General features: G+C 38.1%; 1 pseudogene; it reads left to right on the top strand.

Moving 5' to 3' along the window:
• Window positions 1-8,926: 8,926 nt before the first annotated feature.
• On the top strand, window positions 8,927-10,136 carry LOC122488281 (annotated as a pseudogene).
• The last annotated feature ends 4,780 nt before the right edge of the window (window positions 10,137-14,916 follow it).

Genomic DNA, 14,916 nt, shown 5'->3' with positions numbered 1-14,916 from the left:
CATGGATCAAGCCCTGACAGTGCAGAGCCTGCTTGGGATTCTCTCTCTCCCTCTCTCTCTCTCTCTCTCTCTCTGCCCCTTCCCCAGTCATGCTCTTTCCCTTTCAGAATAAACATTTTTTTAAAACTGATGTTTTTCCCTTAAGTTCATATCAATTCCTCTAAAAAATATGAATCAGTTTTGTCAAAATGAATGTAAATGCTAAAGGAAAATGATTTGTGGTTCTTAATTATGTTTTTTGAAAACTTTTAAGTATATTTCAAACAATTTGGGTATATAAATCTTCTTTTTCAACTGTAAGTTTTATGAAATTTAAATATAGATCAAGTACACCCAATGAAAATTTAGTGTCCAATTTGAGATGTGCTGTAAGTACAAAATATACTTTGGATTTTAAATAGTACTAAAAGATTGGAACATATCTTATTAATAATGCATATTTTAATTAACTGTTAAAGTGATATTATTTTGACATACTGCATTAAATACAATATATTATTGAAATTAATTTCACCCATTTTATATGTGGTTATGTGTCAATTATCAATTTATTGCCTATGAGCTCAAAATTCACTCTCCAGTACTTGTTCTTAACAATGGATGGGATTCTTTTTTTTTTTAACGTTTTATTTTATTTTTTTAAAAGATAGACAGGGACGGAGCATGAGCAAGGGAGGGGCAGAGAGGGAGTCACAAAATCCAAAGCAGGCTCCAACGCTCTGAGCTGTCAGCAAAGAGCCTGATGCAGGGCTCGAAACCACAAAAGCGAGATCATGACCTGAGTCAAAGTTGGATGCTCAACCAACTGAGCCACCTAGGCACCCTGCAAGGGACTGAATTCTTAAAGCATTTTGCCTTTACAGTCCACATGCTTTCAAACTTTGTCTGAGGGTGTTAGATGCTGCGGGATGAAGAGGACTCCTCTACTTAATTCTGAATGCTGAGCTCTTGGTTTTTATCTTGCTCTTGCTGCACAGTCATCAGTAGTATGGATATTTAGGATATCTGGTGGTACTCTGCCCTAGCCAAATTTCTAGAGAACACAATCCCTCAGCAACCTCAACTTTGGAGTAGTGCCCCCTTTCCAAGATTATCCTTCCTTGAGTACTCTTCCTCAGGTCTAGGGTATCTTTTACAGTTTTCCTTATATCTTCATAGTTACTCTTCTTTCTCAATAATTCTTCATATTAAACTATATGTGATTTATGTCTCTTGATTAGACTCAAATTGTTATAGGGTACAGGTACAGAAAATTTGTAATAACCTATGTGGCTTGCATTGTGTTTATTTCGGGTAGTGTTGCTGTCAAGCATTTAACTAGAGAAGGCAGAGAGATGGGAAGAAGCAGAAAGTGTTGAAAACAGTAATTTAAAATTTTTAATTATAGGAGTGCCTGGGTGGCTCAGTCAGTTAAGCATCCAACTTCAGCTCAGATCATGATCTCACAGTTCATGGGTTCAAGATCCATGTGTGGGCTGACAGCTCAGAGCCTGGAACCTGCTTTGGATTCTGTGTCTCCCTCTCTCTATGCCCCTTCCTCTATCAGGCTCTATTTCTCTGTCTCTGTCTCTCTCTCTCTCTCTCTCAAAAATAAACATTTTTAATTAAAAATTTTAATTATATTTAAATAAAATTAAGAACTGAAAAATCATTTCAGACTTCAAGAGACAAATGAATTGTTTCAACTGAAACTTCAAAATGATATGGAAATAAGACTCTACCTATTAAGATTCAAAGATTTTGATGGAGAAAGTCTGGAAGTCTTACCTGAGAGGTCACAGTATTTATTCCACTGAAAGGCAGTTTAAGCCACACCTCAACTGAAGAAAATAGAGAAGAAGATGCAGAAATGATTTTTTTAAAAAAAGGTAAGTCTTTATACAAAATAGCTATGTTTGGAAAAGGTCAATGCAATATCAAAAATGACAATTTGTACAATTAAGCCATGATCAAAATATGAATATCTGAAAAAAACAGTCTGTTTACTCCTCACAAACTACTAGTTCAAGCCTCAATTAGCATAAGTGAGCACAAATTAAACCATAAAATAAAACCACATCTTAACCTTATAACGTGAATTGAGATGAGCAACAAACATTCAGATATAAAGAATCCACTTAGAAATGTATGATACTCCTTAGAAAAAGGACTAATCGTTATTGTCTATTCAGAATGGCCCCACCAAATCATTTAAAGTTAGGTGAATCTCATTGATTAAGAAGACAATAACTAATACTGTCTATATGAGCAATGTTATGATCATATTGATTTCATGTCTGATGGGAGACATATCTAATACTACTCCTTGGTCCAAAAATTCTAATTAATTTTTCTCTATGTGGTCTAAAAATGCATTTGGATATTTTAACATAATAACTAAATGTCTTCCTAACATGAGATATAGACCATCATATTAATCAATAACAACAGTCAGCAAAAGAAGGGAGGGGAATTTTACAGCAATGTAAATTCCAGTGCACTCTAACTATAATTTCAGTCATGCAAGGGCCAGAATATTAAGCCATCAAAAAAATAATCCATGAGAAAACTGCTGATTCCATGTTTTCTTGTACTGAGTATAGCCCTAAAAATATGTTTTAGAAAGTTTGTTTAGTATCATATAACTACTGGGGTTATGTGGTTTTCATATTTTGTAGTCTATTTACCAAAACCATTGGTCCTACATTTAATTGCTCATCACACAGAAAGGCTTTCTAAGCTTCCAATAATAGAATCAGACTAAATTTCATCAAAGTTTAAGATAAGAATTGCATCAGGTTACATAGAGATGATAAGTATAATCAAGACATTTTTACAAGCATGCTCAGTACATGAGATCCATTAAAAAACACTAATTTAAAATTATGATATGAAGGCCTTGTCCAGAGTTACCAAAATCAATTAAAGCAATTACAAATTCGACTTCACAATACTCTACCCACCTTAAATGTTATATACATAATCTGAACAACAGGGTACAGAGCAATCTCACTGAATTGCTGGCGGCACAAAACCAGGAGACTGATTTCAAGAAATGCGTAACTGGACACCATGGGCCAGAATCCTAAGCCGATAAAACAACTTTTAAGGTTTTGGGAATTCCCAGTCTACACCTCAAGAACCCAGATCTATTCTCAAGCCACTGGCAGCCACATTCTTCACACCCACTGGTTTGTGACTCTCACTTTTTTGGTGTGTACCACTCAGTCTGCTGAGTAATCGCACCTCTCATCAACTCTGGAAAGCTAAAAAGGAGCTCAAGGGAAGTTTTGTCTATTAGGGATACTCTATTTTGTGTATATGTGTGGGTTTTCTTTTGGGTTTTTTGTTTGTTTGGTTTTGGGGTGTTTTTGGTAAAAGCAACCTTATTAAAGTGTAACTGATATATAGTAAATGTCACCTATTTAAACACAAGTTGGTAAGTTTTCACATAGGTATACGTCTGTAAAATTACCACTACAATCAAAATAATAAGCATATCCATCACCACCAAGTTTCATGTCCTTTTCTAAGTCCTCCCTCCCAACCATATACCCTCATTCACTGGCCAACACTGATTTGCTTGCAGTTATTATAGGTCAGTTCACATTTTCTGAAAATTTACATAAGTGGAATCATAACATGTACTCTCTTCTGTCTTCACTAACTCAGCATAATTATTTTAAGATCCATCTGTGTTGTAGTATGTATCAATAATCCATCCCTTTTTATTACTGAGTAGTATTCCAATTGTTTAGATATACCATTGTTTGTTTACCCATTTATCTGTTGATATGGACTGTTCCTAGTTTGAGGCTATTAAAGTAAAGCTGTTATGAATATTCATGTGCAATACCTATGCTTTCATTTCTCTTGGATAAATACCTAAGACTGAATAGTTGGACCATATGGTAAGTGTATGTTTAAATTTCTAAGAAACTGCTAAATTGTCTTACAAAGTAGTCATATCATTTTACATTACAACTAGCAGAATATAAGAGTTCTAGTTTCTCCAAACTTTAGTCTTTTTAATTTATCCTTTCTGATAGGTATACAGTGGTATCTTATTGTGGTTTTAATTTGTATTTATTGACTAGTAACGTTGAACCTCTTTTCTTATGCTTCTCATCATGAATATATTTGCTTTATTAAAGTGTCCAAAATTTTTCCTAGTTTTTTGTGTAGCTTGTTTTCTTATAACTGAGTTCTGAAAGTATTTTTAATATATTCTAAATATACTTCCTATGTATTCAAATATACAAATTTGTAAATAGTTTCTCCTAGCTTGTGGCTGGTCTTTTCTGTCTCTTAAGAATGTCTCTTGAAAATCAAAAGTTTTAATTTTGATGAAGTTCAAGTCATCAATTTAGTATTTTTATGAATCATGTTTTTGGAATCAAATCTCAGAAATTTTTGCCTAACTCAAGATCACAAGGATTTTCTCCTGTTTTTTTCTGAAGTCTTGTAGTTTTAGGCTTTACATTAAGCCCAAGATCCATTTTGAAAATTTGATTTATCTCAATATACAAAAAATGAAATTTATTGATGTGGTGTCACTGAAGAAATACATGTAGATAGTTAGGTGGCCAAAGTTACAATCATAAGTTTTGTGATAGAGATTTTTAGGATTGTTTGAAAATCCTACCACCTGAGATGTTTTACATATATTTTGTATAATTTTTTTCCGTTTTAAGCAGCAGAGTAAATTCAGTTCCTATTTTTCCACCTTGCCCAAAGGTCCTCTATTCTTTTTTTTTCATGTTTATTTATTTTGAGACAGAGGGAGAAAGAGAGAGAGAGAGAGAGAGAGAGAGAGAGAGAGAGAGAGAGAACACATGCAGAAGGGGCAGGGAAAGGGAGAAAGAGAATCCCAAGCCTCTCTATTCTTTTTTTTTTCATGTTTATTTATTTTGAGACAGAGGGAGAAAGAGAGAGAGAGAGAGAGAGAGAGAGAGAGAGAGAGAGAGAGAGAGAACACATGCAGAAGGGGCAGGGAGAGGGAGAAAGAGAATCCCAAGCAGGCTCCATGCTCAGCATGGAGCCCAATGTGGGGTTTGATCCCACAACCATGAGATCATGACCTGAGTCAAAATCAAAAGTTGGACACTCAGCCAACTGAGCCTCCCAGGTGCCCCTCTGTTATTTATTTTTTAAAAGCACTAACTATACAATCTCTGTAATTACTTCCTACCTGGAGAAATGGAAGCAAAACAAAACAAAAAACCAGAAGGATGTGGTACCAAGGGTGTGGAGAAAATACCAGGCCAAAGGGGTTGGAGAATAACTATGTCCTATCACAGGAATTCAAAGAAGCCAAAAATGTGTAGAATAAAGTAAAAAAGGTAAGAGATGAGTCTAGAGAGGATGAGAGAAATGAGATTACTGAAGACCTTCTAAGGCATATAATGGATTTCTAATTATATCCTAAGAATAACTGAAGTCACTGAGAGGCTGTAAACAGGATAGTTGTGATTAGATTTGCAATTTTTAAAGAGTTACTTTTAGTGACAGAGTAAAAAAAAAAAACAAAACAAAACAAAACAAAACAAAAAACATTATAGCGGGGTAAGATATTCAGAAACCAGTAAGGAAATGTGAAACACTTTGAACAGATATATGAATAAAGTCAGGGCTGTGGATGAGAGGTTAAGAGTGTACTGTGACCAAAGGCAAATAATCAGGAACAAAGGAAGCATATTTCTGACATGGTTAAGAGAGAGCATGTGAGGTTTAGTGGTAGATTAGAAAACAGAGAGTCTGGGGAGTCTTTAATGATAATGAATGGAGTTCATATTATGTGAATCACAAAATTAAATATTGAGCAAATTGAAGGTTTTTTGTGGAGGAGTGTCGGAGAAGTTCTTTAGGTTGGTAATAAGACAGCCCATGTATTAAAAGAGATGAGGATGAATTTCAAGGACATTTGAAGACAGCTACAGATATTGAATCAAACCAATATAGGATTTAGACTGATTTGCTAAAATGGGAATGAAATCAGAACAAAAATCTCTTTAGTCTTAAAGCCTCACAATTTATTCAGTTACTCATTAAAGCAATCTCATTTCTCAATTCTGCCATATTTATAAATGATTATCTTACACACCTAAAATACTGCTTAGCCCCCAAAATGTTTTATGTATTTTAAGTATCTTTACCATACCACTTTGTAATATTTTCTATATTATGCAAAGCATTTCTGACTATATTTAGCATTATTTCCAACTACATGATTCTGATTAAGCTTAGCATCTTAATTATAAAAATCCTATCCATCCATTAATTTATACCCTAAACTGCTTTAGCATTTATAGATTAATGGTAATAAAATGATTAATAGCCAAATAAAACAAATTAACATCTTAATGACTCTCATTATTTATCAATGAAGGCAAACGATAATAGACTGATGCATGTCCATTTCCCCTTTCCTTTAGGGCAAATATCCTTAAGAAACTGATCTCTTTTGTGAAGAAAATATGTTGTGTACTAAAATTTGAGGTTTGGGGACCACCCAGGAGGCTCAGTCATTTAAGCGTCCAACTCTTGATTTTAACTCAGGTGGTGGTCTCATGGGTTCATGAGTTCAAGCCCCACATCTGGCTCTGGGCTGACAGTGAGGAGCCTGCTTGGGACTCTCTCCCTCTCTCTCTATCTTTCTCTCTCTCCCTCTCTCCCTGCCCCTCTCCTACTTGTGTTCTCTCTCTCTCTCAAAATAAATAAGCTTAAAAAAATAAAATAAAATTTGAGATTTGACTATTTGATTCAAAAATAGCCATTATAAAACAACTACTGATTTTTTTTCCCTCAGTCTAAATTATAATTACTATTTTCAAAACCAAAATACTACATCACATCAATGAAACAAATGCTCAGGTTCAATAAAATTATCACCACAGACTTCAAATTAAAAATGACAATTCAGTAACTGTATAGGTAAATATACATCCTTTATCACACTATGTCTGATGGTTGAGCTAGATGCCATTAATATATGACTCACCATACCCCAGGAAGTCATTTAGGAGATGTCCTGATACACAAACAGCACATTAACCTGAGTTTTGAGTATGTCTTAGCAATATAAAAGTGATAACACTCAGCATCAGGTGTGGTAACCAGGCCTTTAAGCATCAGATTTCCATCACTTTCAAAATAGATAAGATGGATGTAAAGAATTTTTCTTTTCAATTTAAGTGCTACTTTTATCATGATCTTTCAAAACTCAGGGGATCTTTGATGTTCATAGACAGATGAATGGATAAAGAAGATGTGGTAAATATATACAATGGAATGTTACTCAGGCATAAAAAATAACGGTATCTTGCCACTTGTGACAATATGAATGAACCAGAGGGTACTATGCTAAGTGAATAAGTCAGACAGATAAAGATAGATACCATATGATTTCTTACATATGGAATCTAAAACACAAAGCAAACAAAAACAGAAATGGAATCATAATTACAAAAAACAAACTGGTGATTGCCAGAGGGAAGGGGTTGAGGGAATGGGCAAAATAGGTGAAGGGTATTAAGAGGTACAAACTCCGTTATAAAATAAGTCACATGGAATGAAAAATACAGCATAGGGAATATAAACAATAATATTGTGATAATGTATGCTGATGGATGGTAACTACACTCATCATGGTGAGCAAAGCTTCATGTATAGAATTGTCAAAGAACTATGTTGTACACCTGAAACTAATACAACATTGTATTTCAACCATACTTCAATTGAAAAATAAAAAATATTAAATGTTAGTTGTTGTTACTACTAAAAAACCTATTCCATTTTTTTAGTACAAAATTTAACTTGACTTCAAGATGATCACATTTTTATTCACAGGCTAATAACACAACGCAAATATTCCAGTTGTTATTATTGATTCTAAATGCATCTCATCTTCCTTCTTGTTGGAAGTGCTGACTGAACTGAGTCTATAGGAATCTAACTCTGATTAAGCCCACATAACATGAGGTCAGAAGGAAGACAAAATCAACGTAAGACTTCACTATTTAGGCAATATTGCTTTCCCAACCCATGAATTCAACTGTAAGTGCTTTAGAGTCACTTGGGGAATTCACTTTAAGTGCTCATTTCTCTTGAATATGATCACACTATCAATAGTTTTCAATTCATAGCAATTCCAATATGCAGACAGGATTGAGAACAGCTATTAGACTTAACCCAGGAATGAAAATCTTTAGCATACATAACAATATGCTGGGTAGGGAAACCTCTGTCTACCACCAGATACTGTGATTCCGTAACTCAAGAGTGGGTCCAGAAATCTGTCTTTTAGCAAGCAGGTCATTTTGAGATAGGAGGTGTATAGATCGAGCAAGAATCATTGTCCTTAACACAAAACAAGCGTTGTATTTTTCTGATCTCTGTTTATTAAGGCCTGTCTAAAGTACACATCCCCAGTTTCAGAGGAAAAATAAGACCCAGAGAGTCAGAAAGGAGAGTGAAATCAGAGGCAGGGTGACATGTGAGCACTCCAGCACTTTCACTACATCCACACAATGTAATGAAGAGCAGTTGAACAAAGAATAAAATTCCCAGATGAGAAGTTCCTTCTGTGCAAGCCCTAACCACTATGACTATGATCCAATAAAATGTCCTAGAATCTGCACCAGAAATTACTTCTCCTTGTGAGGTAAGATGAGGACTAGAGAGAGGCCTTGTGCTAAATGCTAGTGTTTTCTTTGTAATTACTGTTACTATAAAGAGTCTCAGTTGATTTCTTCAAGACTCTAATAGCACTCTATGAACTTTAATTTTTCATAACTTTAAATAAAGAACCCAAAGATGGCATATTTTAGCATGTAAATGTACAACTTCATACCACGATGATTCCAACATTCATCAAAACCAACTTTCTCTCCTTAGAGAACCCTGAATTGTAACATTCCAGGCCAATATTTTACTGAGGTAAAATAACTAATCCACTGTTTTACTTGGGTATTATTCATTGCCATATCCTATCAGAAAAAGAACTGCTCCCCCTGGGTATTCATGATGAAAACTAAAACTGATTGTTTAAATGCAACAAAATGTCTTGGGAGACACACGAAGAGAAATACTTAATCTGGAATGAATTCATACCTTGGATGAGGAGAAACGACAAGAGGTAAACAGCACATGCATAGAGCCTGAGATATAGTTAAGTGCTCAACAGCCTTGTATCATACGGTGACCACTCCCTCACTGCCCAACCAGGTGGGCTCCCCAGACTCCACCGAGGTGGGCAAGTCCTTGTCCAAATCCTTCCGGGAGGTGCTGCCGCCACCACCCACCACCATGCGTAAGGCCGGCAGATTCTCCCGTTGCCCGGCCCTAGGCTGGTGCGGCGCTCAGCCCCTTTCGCCCAGTGAGTTTGATCACAGCAAGCAAGGCCCTGCCCTTAAGGCTAGCACCTGCGTCTCCCGGAAGCTCCACCGCCTAGTCCCTGGAGCGAGGCCCCGGGACCGATGCCCCGGGACCGAGGAAGCACCGCCCACGCCCATCAGCGAGTCCCCGCCCACCCGGCTCCTCTCTGGCCCCCTGCCCGCTGCCCCCGGCGCCGCAGACTCGGCCGACCACACGGAGGGCTGTGAGGTCCCTCGCCGCGACCCGCTGACAACTCAAGTTTCCCCCCCACCCCACTGCCCACCCCTCCCCCATTTGTTGGGTGGACCCCCAGGTGATGGTGGCGGCGCTGCCGCCGCCGCCGCCGCCGGAGCAGGCTCGGCTAACAGAAGGCCTCAGTCGTAACCGGAAGTCCCTGGCCCGCCTCAACCCCGGCACTTCCGCCCCCAGTGCCAAAATCAAGGGGCTGGCGGGTGCCTACCGGGCCCGTAGACCGCTCAGCGTCCGAAGCAAGCACAATGACAAGGGAGGTCGGGCACCCCTGTCCAGAAAGTCCTCAGTCCCAGAACGGCCACTCGAAACCCAAGTGGGTCGGCAGCCCCGCCCAGCTTCCCGTCTGCCTCAACTTGGCCTACCTACCCAGTGCGAACAGCGCCTTCCTGGTGGACGAGGAGCTCTTCCCACCCGCGCGCTCCGCTCCTTTCCACCAGCAGCGCCAAGACCAGAGCGAGAAAGAGGGCATGCGCAGGCGTCCTGGCCGTGCTGCCCACGGGCAAGTGGGATCGCGACTTCCAAAGTTTTAAAGTGGGCCCTTTTTATTTTAATATTATAGTGTCAGTGATGATAGAGCCTATGGCCTAATGGAAAAGCATGAGATCTAAAAGTCAGTTAGTAGAAATACGGCAAGAAGACCAAAGCAACATGAGTAGAAAGAAAAAGGCACAATATGGAACCCTGAAAAAGTCTAAGGCCCCGTCCATTGTAATACTGTGTGTTTGTGATATTTCTTCTCGGATAAGAAAAAACGAATCGACAGTGGCTAACAACATATGGTATTGCTTGCTATGTCGTTTTCTTTATTCCAAGGGCAACACTGAACCAGTTCATATTTTCCATACTACCCATAGCATGCCAAGTTCAAACCTGATACCCAAACAAGGTCAAAGTCACCACACTGTGAACTACAGTTGGAACAAAACAAATCATGCAAATTTTTTTTACCTATAAAGTACAGATAAATTGTCAGAAACTTCAAAAACCACTTGATCTTTTTTCTCTAACATCTTAATTTAACTATAGTATCTGATCTTCCCTGCGATTTTCAATTGTCTCCCATATTACAACTGTACCTTGTAATGAATTGAAAGAAGTGTATCTTCTACTTCCTGGTGGATTCCAACTGAAGATAACCAATCTGGAGATAATGGTCCCAAGAGCCACTTCAAAGTCAACTGCCCACGGAGAAAAATAACAGATCAAATCATGGTGCATAATCATAAATCCAAGTAGGAGTAACAGAGACTAAATTTTAAAGCCTTGAGAAATAGATAAACTGGGACTGCATACATTTGTGAGATAAATTTTAAGGAGACTTGAGAATAGAGCTATCCATATGGCCACAGGTGTGGCAACTTAATTTTTAACGTCCTTTACGTTAGGGCACCTGGGTAGCTCAGTCCATTAAGCCTCCCACTTTGGTTCAGATCATGATCTCCCAGTTGGTGAGTTCCAGTCCTGTGATGTGCTGACAGCTCTGAGCCTGGACCCTACTTTGGATTCTGGTTCTCCCTTTCTCTGCTCTTTACCCATTCATATTCTCTCTCTCTCTCTCTCTCTCTCCCCCCCCCCCCCGCCCCCGGCACACACGCTCTCTCTCAAAAGGAAAAACCATTAAAAAAATTTAAAACTAACAAAGTTATTTGCATTAATAGTATGTGAGTGAGACCGTGTGGCTCTAAAAGACAGAGGTGGGATAGACTCAAATTTGGATCTGAGAACTGTGTGAAATCCTGAGGGAATGTATTCAAAGAGGTCTAGGAAGTGGGTAACAAAAGTGTGTAACAAGCCATTTTGCCAAATAAGATGACTGATGTGATATTATTGCCACTGGGATGGGATTAAAAATAAATTTGTTTTAAAAGTTAGTATTTTTCTCTTGACATAGAGCAACACTTGGAAGACTGCTCTGGAGGCTCATCATCTTTCAGGACCCACAGAGATAATCACAGTAATGGCTTCCACCATGATGATGGTTTTCTCCATCCATGATACTAACCAATATGGAGATTCCATAATCCTCAAATGATAGCTATAAGAAGCCACAAAGAGGCTAAAGACAGTGGCAGGAGAACCAGAAAACCCTGCCCAAGGAAGGCTGGTGAATCAAGAAGCAGAAAGATGGCTAGGAACCATTTCACTTCAAAGTTCCACTTTGTTTGTTTTGAAACAGCCAGCATTTTAAAGCTTAAGTAAATCACTTAAATTTAGAAGAGACAATATGGGACAGAAATAAATCTAAATGATACTGTTGGTATCTTTACTTAAACAAAGTTATTTAATAAAAAATATCTAGTTAACCTAATACAATATTCTTCATTGAAGAAAAAAAAAGGTGATAAAAGGCTTCCAAACTCAATGCAAATAAAATTGAATATTCAAATTCCATAGACTGAAAATGATTGAAGAAATATTATGTTAGACTCTGCCAGGTGCTGTTTTCAGAAAGATGAAGGCATGAGTTAGTGGGAAGCATTGTAACTTGGTAATCAAACCCCCTGGGTTCCAACTTTGAATCCCAACAGGAGCATTTACACATTTGTGAACTCCTTCATTTTGAGACTCCTTTTTTTTTTTAATTTTTTTTCAACGTTTATTTATTTTTGGGACAGAGAGAGACAGAGCATGAATGGGGGAGGGGCAGAGAGCGAGGGAGACACAGAATCGGAAACAGGCTCCAGGCTCCGAGCCATCAGCCCAGAGCCTGACGCGGGGCTCGAACTCCCGGACCGCGAGATCGTGATCTGGCTGAAGTCGGACACCTAACCGACTGCGCCATCCAGGCTCCCCGAGACTCCTTTTAAAAATGGGAAATAAGAGAATCTTCTGCATAAGATTGTTGTATTAAATGAAATAATACATGCACAGCACTTAATATATAGTAAGTATTCAATAACTATTATTCTTATTGCAAAATGGTAGGGTTTTTATGGTTGTTTTCTAGTTTCTTGGGAGGAGTAACTCCCCTCCATTACTCATAGGTAACTCCTGTGAAAGATAAAGGAGGAGAAAACAGAATTGAGCTGGGAAAAGCTTGAGACTAGAATACTAATCTGACATCTGTGAAAGAAAAAAGAAAGAGGAGGAATGAAGACTACACAGGAAAACCTCATACTATGATGCAAACCTGAAAAAAAAAATCAGCAAATGTAATAGGGAATTCTGGAGCAAATATGATCTATTAAAAAGTCTCATGTTAGGCACAAATGGCCAACCTCTGGTACTCCTTTTGTGCTGAGGCTGACTAGAAAGAGTACATGCTGAATATACTTGAATGCTGCAGTGACTCCTAAGGCACCGAGGATGGAGCCGGTTGGCTCATTGCAATCTTTGCACTTGAAAGAGAAATCCAATCAGTGTACTTCTATGGTCACCATTTGATTTCAAATTCTAATGAGGGAAACCAAAATTACACAAGTGAAGAAACAAATATATACCGTGCCAGATGTTTTGTGTGTGCTTTGGAGAAAGATAAAGCAAGTTAGGGAGTGCAAGGCAGAGGGAGCACTAGTTTATATAGGATGGTCAGGGGGTGCTTCCCTGATAAGCCAGCATCATCCAGGACCTGAAGGAAGAAAGGGAGTGAGCGAGGTGGATATCTAAGAGATGAATATTGCAGTCATAGGCAACAGAAATGTAAAGACACTAGAATAAATATTGTGCCTACATGTTTGAGGAATAGCAAAGAGACCAGCATAGCCAAAGCCGAGTGAGGGAGGAGGAAAAAAAGAGATGAGTTCTCACAGGTAGGGAGTGGGAACATAGTGTGTCATGTAAAATGGTGCCTTTTAAAACATAGTGATAACGTTTACCCCAAGAGAGATAGAAAGAAGCTTACTCAGTGTCCCCACTTGACTGTTAATAAATATATTAAGATGTTCAGAGCTGAACTCCTGATCTTCACCCTCCCCCACATCTGCTCTTCCTGGGATCTTTCTCCTTTCAGTTGATCACACACTTTCTTTCCAGTTGCTCAGGCCAAAACCTTGGGATTGCCCTTGACTCCTTTTTCTTCAAATGCCACATACAAGCATAAGCAAATCTTGTTGAATACTCCTCAAAATATATCCCAGATATAACCACTGTATGTCACAGCAACTGCTACCAACAGGTTACCAAAAGACCTGACCTCTGGTCAGGTCCCCCTATCTCTCTCTTGTTCCCCATCAAATTTATTCTGAACACATTAGCCAAAGGGATGATTTTAAACAGTAGGTAAATCTTCAGAAGGCTCCAGTGGATCCTCATCATATTCAAAGTAAAAACTAAGGTGGAAAAGGCCCTACATAATACAACCTTGCCCCATACTACCTTACTGACTCATCTCCTAGTATTCTTCCTTCAGTTCTTTCGGTCTAGTGGCCTCTGTGATGTTCCTCCAGTATCTCAGTCATTCTTCCACTTTATCTTCTCTGAAATGTTCTCTAAAATGACTCTGAAACACTCTCACTTGATATGCAACTAACTACCTCCCTGCTACCTTCAAGCATTTATTCAAATTACACTTTCCAATTAGACTGTTACATGATAACTCTATTTAAAATAGCAACTTTCAGTATTCGTGATCATATTTATACTAACCAACTTTTTTCCATATTACTTACCACTCTCAATACCATAACATTTTTTTGTGTGTGTTTCCTACCTTGTTTACTGATATACACCAAATTCCTAGATCAACCCCACAAGGATCAGGCACATCATAGGCATTCAATAAAAATTTGTTGAAAAAACTTGTATTGTGTATTTTTTAATTTACTGTGCAATGCATTTGCTGTACAATAGAATAACAGGTTATAATTTAAATATATTGATGCACGTAGTACATTCATGTATAATATTATTTTAAATATAATTCCATTTTCTTATTAAGTAGGAGTGTTTGTGAATATGTTAAGTTAAACCAATTAAGTTGCCCACTTTTTTAGGTCAAAAATGGTTAGATTTTTGGAAGTTACATATGTCTCAACTTAATACTAATATTTTCCCCATATTGTAAATGAATAGTATAATGGAAAAAAACTTTTGAAAAATTATTAAATTGCAAAGTCACATGGGGCGCCTGGGTGGCGCAGTCGGTTAAGCGTCCGACTTCAGCCAGGTCATGATCTCACGGTCCGTGAGTTCGAGCCCGCGTCAGGCTCTGGGCTGATGGCTCAGAGCCTGGAGCCTGTTTCCGATTCTGTGTCTCCCTCTCTCTCTGCCCCTCCCCCGTTCATGCTCTGTCTCTCTCTGTCCCAAAAATAAATAAACGTTGAAAAATAAATAAATAAATAAATAAATTGCAAAGTCACACATATACTGTTC

Source organism: Prionailurus bengalensis, chromosome A2 (assembly GCF_016509475.1).
Source record: "Prionailurus bengalensis isolate Pbe53 chromosome A2, Fcat_Pben_1.1_paternal_pri, whole genome shotgun sequence".
NCBI lineage: Eukaryota > Metazoa > Chordata > Mammalia > Carnivora > Felidae > Prionailurus > Prionailurus bengalensis.
This window is presented reverse-complemented; position numbering and strand designations above follow the sequence as displayed.